A 6,180-nucleotide genomic window follows, 5' to 3' on the forward strand; every position below is an offset into this window, starting at 1 on the left:
CAGAGCTTAGTCTGGCTGGAAGGTCCCAGTGTGAACACCAGTACTAATCCTTATTTGAAGCTCCACTCCTGTCCCGGCCTGCTCTCCCTATTTTGCCTGCTTTGCTGGGACACCGTCTCCTGCAACCAGAATCCCACCTGCCAGAAAAGGCACCCCACGGCCTCTGGGGTGAAGATGCTCTGATGCTTCCAACCCTCCCAGGAAACGGAGAGACACTTCAAAATCTTCGGTTATTTTAATAGTATGAAAGGGACTCAACAACTGGGCAGGACAAAACAGCTAGAAAGGTTTTGAAACTTCACTGACGTAACACAACATCCCTAGGGCTCTCTGTCCTCCTCTTGCCCTTAATGCTCGCGCTTAGCTGCTCGCCGGTGGCTCTCCATGCCCTTCCGTTTCACCTCCGTAACGATGCCTTTGAGGTCCAGGATAGACTGCTGAATCTAAGGTAGGGAAGAGAGATGGTAGAGGTCACAGCAGGGGTGGGAACAGGAGGCAGAGAGGAGCCCATTGGCCCTTTTGGAGTGCAAATTTCACCAACCAAAGGATGAAGGCAATTGCCCTGCTGGATCTGCACCACCACAATGGGCTTTTACAGGTGACTCAGAGGGGTGAATGAAGCCAGACTATAGCCATGGGTGGATCTGCACCCCCTGCCCCAGCCTGCCCAGCTCCCAACAGGCATCCACCCCCTGCTCTGCCTCCTGGGACGAGACAGGTTTGCCTGGTGTCCTCCGCCCATTCCCCATGCCCAAGAGACAGCCCAGGGGGAAAGGGAAGTGTCTGTTGGGCACCTTGATTTCTCTGGGCTTTCCCCTCCCTTTGGGCAGCTGAGGGTCATTACTGCTCCTCTTTCTGGGCAGGGAGGGGGTCTGGCTTGGTTCTACCATGTCCAGCTGTCTGAGGCTGTCATCCTCCGGCACATGCACTTTGGCTTTCAGCTGCGTGTTCACGCACTGGAAGAGGTTATGGACGGCCATCTTCATAGTCGTCAGCATCAGGGCATTCTTGGCATTCCTGTTCTGGATGTCGGCCCAGCGAGCAGTCTGAGGAGGGGAGGAGAAGGAGAGACACACAGCATGGTGATATGTCCCAGCAAAGATGCTGCTTCAGTGCTGGAGAGCCTGGCTTCCGCACTCCTTTGTTTTGCTAGGAAGAACCTGTCCTCACCCAGGGCTATGCTGGAGCTGGTTCAGCTTGGTGTGGTGGAAGCAGATCCAGGAACTACCACAGCTGCTCCTTGAGCAGCCCCATCTCTCTGCCAGCTCCTGCACCCCTCCTTCTAGTGGGTCCTCCAGATACCCCAATAGTTGACACCCTGGGGGCAGCGCATCCCACCACCACCTGCCCAGACCACGCGCTTTCCAGCTTTGCCTGGTGGGACTCAACTCCTGCAGCCTGGAGTATCCAGGAAGGGAATTTGGCAAGGCCCCCTCAGAGTGATGCAAAGGGAACAGAGGCCAGCAGAGCTGCGCGCGTTTCTACACATTCATGTGCCTTGGTACAGCCCAGATGACCACCAGTTGGGTCATTGTTGGACTGGGAAGGAGGGAGGAGAAGGGGTGAGCCCTGGTGTGCAGATGCTGTGCAAAGGATGAAAACAAATAAAAAAATCAGCAACACCAGCTTCACTCTGAGGCCCGAGCCATGAACAGTGGAGACCACGAGATGGTCCACACTGAAGCCCGATGACAGGGATGATACTGCAAGGAATGGTGAATGGAAATGAGTCTGACCAGGCTACACAAACCCAACAGGCGTGTGATGGAGCAAGCTTGGGGTCTGTGCCGAGGCAAACCTCCCCAAGGACTGGGTAGCAGATCTCTTTTGACTGTGAGTTCAAACAAGAAGGGAAAGATCCTGGCGGTTTTGTGAGGGCCTTGTTTTAAGCCCTGACATAACCTGCTCCAGACCTGGTCTGTCATTTGTCATTCTGCACCCCCTGCTGCAGGGATGAAATGAGGCATCTCCTCTAATTACAAAGTCTGCCACTGTGCCTTGCCATGACCCTGTGGCTTCACCCAGCCAGGCCTTGGAGATCTTCCCCTGCCCATCCCGCAGTTCCTCACCCAGAAGCGGACATCACTTTGAGCCTGCACAAAACGTCGCTGGAGCTGCTCCAGCTCATTTCGGCACTGCAGGATCTCAGCTGCTTTCTCTGCCTCGTACTGATCCAGGAGCACCTTGGCTTGCTCCATCATTTCCCTGTCCTTCTCTTGGGACTGCTGCAGGTCCTTGCGCGTCCTCACCAGCAGCTTGTAGCGGGAAATGACGTCCTGGATGTCCTCAAACTGCAGCACAAGGATCCTGGGTTTAGTAATGCCCCTGCCCTCCCCTCATGACTGCAAGTCTCGTGCTGTTTGGCACCCTGTCCTGACCAGGGACAACACCTCCCCCAGCTGAAAGATTTCCCCTCTTGGCGATCCTGCTGCCCCAGTTGGTTTGTGAGCGTCGCCACATTCCCTGTTTGATGGCCCCATTGTGCTGGTCCCAGAGCTGCCACTGCCAGCAGCAAGGGGAGATGTTGTACCACCCCCCAGTGCTCTGATAGGAAACAAAGCACAAGTGCAGCTGCCAGGGCCAAGTCACCCAGCCATGGGAGTGGGGCAGCCGGGCCGCAGGAGTGCAAGCGATGCAGGGAGGGACGCCCGCACACCCTTGAGAGAAGGCTCAGCTTTCCCGACAGCTGCCTGGGCTCCCATTCTTGGGCAGCTTGGCCCTTCTCCCAAACCATCCATGTCACGTGAAACAGTGACACAAAGGGGTCCCCATGCCCCTCAGCTCTGTGCTGTTCCCCCTTCTAACACTTTTTCTTGGGTTTTCTCAAGCCTTCATCTCCTTTTCTGCTTTTCCTCCCCTCACTCTGGTCCCCTTGGCTCACCTGGCTTGCAGGGAACCTCCTCCCATCCCACCTGAGGTCTCTGGGTTTGACCAAGTGTCATGATTTCCCTGGACTTGCCTTATCTCCTCCAGGTTTAACATCCACATACAGCCCTCCCTGAGGCCATGATCTGTCTCTCATGTCCAAACTCACCTGTGGGGAGATCTTCACCACATCCTCCAGGTAGTTTTTGAAGATGGAGTGCTTCTGCACTTGGCTGCTGAGCTTCTGGTGTTCCTTTTTCAGGGCTTTGAGTTTCTTCTTAGCCCTCAAAAGCTCCATCTCCTTTTGTGTTTTCTCCTCTCTTTCTCTCACGGCTTTCTTCAGAGCTTGGACTCGCAGCTGATCATCTTCCTAGTGATGTTTCCCCCACCAATACACACACACACAGAAGGAAAGGAAGGCAAGGGCAGATGGAGCTGGGTCACCCAGCAGCACTGGGAGGAGATACACTCACAGGGGACAGAGCAGTGCTGCAGCACCCTGGGGAACATCTTCCCTCCCTGTTCAACATGGCGTGGTACAGGCCTGCCCTGGGAGTTTGCTTCCAGAGCTCCAAAATACAGACTCTGCAGCAAACTGTTCTCAGGGAGAGAAGAATCCTGAGAGTTCGCACTGTGACGGATACGGCCTCGCCTGAAAGTTCACCTCTGGAGCTCGAGACACAGACTCCAGAGTGAACGGTTATCAGGGTGCAGGCTCCTGGAGAGAAGGTCAGCAGTGTTCGGCTTGACATATTTCCCCCACGCAGTGAATAACAGAGTGAACCTGCCACCGAACTCTTCCACGTCGCACTTCTCTTTGAGACATCTAAGCATTGTTCTGCAGTAAGCAGAACCCTAAATTTCGCTCCCACAACACATGGCCACCCCTCTTGCACTGACCCTTGGCTCTTGGAGACAGGCACCTGGGACAGAACTCTGCTTTTCAGACCTACTGGGATCTGCCCTTGGGAGTCACCTGGGTGTCAACAGTGGGGACAGGCTGAGATCCTTCTTGGGGGATGTTTGGGGCCCTCAGGAGATCACACTGGTCCTGGACAAGCTCCCTGCTGCCCAAGCGCTATCAGGGCTTTCCCCATCTGCAGTACAAACCCCCATGCCCTGCCAGTCCTGTTCCTCACCCCGCCAGGCTCAAGGGAGGCTTGGACAGAAGTGCTGGCCCAAGACTGTCTCCCCAGGGGAGGTGAGAAGGTGGCGCTGTGGCTCAGGGTCACGTCCGCGGAGCTGATCAGGAGCAGGCGTACCTTTAACCTCCTCATAGATTTCTCCATGTAGCTTTTCAGCTGGTCCTTCTTGGCATGGAGTTCCCTCCACCGGCGGGCTATGTCAGCCATCTTCTCCTTGAAGGCCTGGCAGCACCAGAGTGAGCGTGACGTGGCCGCCCGCACCCGGAGCCACTCACCTGCCCGTTGCTGCCCTCCAACAAAACACAACACCCCTACCATGCCCCAGCACCCTCCCATCTTTCTCACCTCTCGCTTCTCTTCCAGAGCCTTTTGCACCTGTTTGGCTTCTTTCCTCTTCTCCTGGAGGTGAACAAATGGAGACAGGGAGCCCTCCTCTGTCAGCCTGTGTTTCCTGCCACACAAGTTTCCATCAAGGTTACACGCTGGGTCTGGTGCCTGGGCAGGGTGCTGGACTGTGTCCAGAGTGGGATGACAGGCCAGAGCAACCCAGCACCATCTCAGATCCCGTCTGGCAGCACGGCATCCCCAGCACGGAACCCTCTGACAAAGCAAGGGGGGTCACAGGGAGGAACAGGGCTGGGCAAGGGAGGGAGGAGAGGAGACTGAAGCGGTGGAGATCGGGGAGTTTGCCATCGTGGGGGAAGGAGGGATGGAGGAAACAGGAGAAGAGGATGGAGGGCATGGAGGTGGGTGGAGGAGTCCCCTCACCTGAGCAAGGGCAGGAGGTTCTGCCTGTACTGCTTGAGGAAATAGGCCGGCAGGTCCTCCTCATCTTTGGCGGTCATCGCTTCAGCCACCAGCAGGGCCCAGAAAGCCCAGGTCCTCCTGGCACTGCTGCTCTACCGGGTCACCCAGGAACTGCTCTGCAAGCCTGGGAGAGACAGCCAGGCAGGGGATGAGCCCCTGGGTGCCTCTTCCCTCTGCTTTCCCAGGACCTTCCTCGCCTCGGTCCTGCCTGTAGCCACCAGCTGCTGGTGCCCAGCTGGTGTGGAATGGTTGCCAGGAGCAGCTGCATTATGCTCCGGTGGTTCCTTGGCAACCGAAGCGGGTGATGCCCGCTCACCGGCGAGGGGGACTGACCACTGTGTCCAGCACCAGGACCCTTCAGCACTGAAGGAAATCTGAACAAATGCAGATTTCTTTCCCTTCCTCTGGTTTTTCCCCATTTTTCCTCTGCTAAAATCCAGCCCCAGTGCCCTGTGCTCTCTGCTGTCTTGGGCAGGTATTTCTGCACTCCCCCCCATCCACGTCCCATGGTCTCAGAGCTCAGGACCTGAGTTTGCTCCTTCTCTCCCCAAACACCAGATGCAAAGACACTGAAGCTGAGGTACATCCTCAGGGATGTTTGATCACTGCACTGCCCATGGTTCCCTGTGTGGCACTGAAGTCTGTCATTCGCTAAAAAAAATAGCTCTTTTTAAAAACACTCATTTTATTTTTTCCCCAGAACAAGGCATTTGAACAAGGTCCATTGCCCAAAATAAAGCAGAGGTATTCATGGGCCAGGTGGGGAGAAACCTACAGAGGATGGTAACTTTCTGCTCCTTCCACAGGACATTTCACCCTCTGATGCTCCCTTCTGTCGGCCTCTGGCTGAACATACCCGCTGATCGTGATGGGAAGGGGAGTGCACCTGGGGACTCAGGTTATACGAATAATTATGATGCTAGAAAGTATTGGCGAGAATGTGCACTGTTCCGAACCCCTTGTTACCAGTGATTCTCCAGCACCGTTCAAGTCCATGTTATCTGATGACTCGGATGGGGATGGGGGTTTGCAGCATTTTCTTCAAAAGTTAACAGGAAAAAGAGTATGTGTACGGGTTGCCCGAGATCAGGTAAGACCATGAAAGACTCAAGCAAAATTAGACCTGTGCAATGTAACAGCTCTAGATCATTTAGGACAGAATGACGAGGACTCGTTGAAAGGGGCAGGTATCCCCCAGCTCCTAGAACAGACACTAATTGACACACCACAATTACAGGCGCTATGAGCTTCTGAAATCTTGAGGCAGTCAGCAGACCTTGCCTATCAAGCTATAGTAGAGGTATCTGAAACCAACAAAGCAGCCAAATTATTTACAACTATTATCAGGGTCCCAGTGAGAATT

At 55.0% G+C, this 6,180-nt stretch overlaps 1 pseudogene; it reads right to left on the reverse strand.

Annotated features, from left to right (window-relative positions):
• Positions 1-298: 298 nt before the first annotated feature.
• On the reverse strand, positions 299-4,752 carry LOC139826860 (coiled-coil domain-containing protein 42-like; annotated as a pseudogene).
• Positions 4,753-6,180: the final 1,428 nt, after the last annotated feature.

This window comes from Patagioenas fasciata, unplaced genomic scaffold, assembly GCF_037038585.1.
Source record: "Patagioenas fasciata isolate bPatFas1 unplaced genomic scaffold, bPatFas1.hap1 Unplaced_43, whole genome shotgun sequence".
In the NCBI taxonomy this organism is placed as follows: Eukaryota; Metazoa; Chordata; class Aves; order Columbiformes; family Columbidae; genus Patagioenas; species Patagioenas fasciata.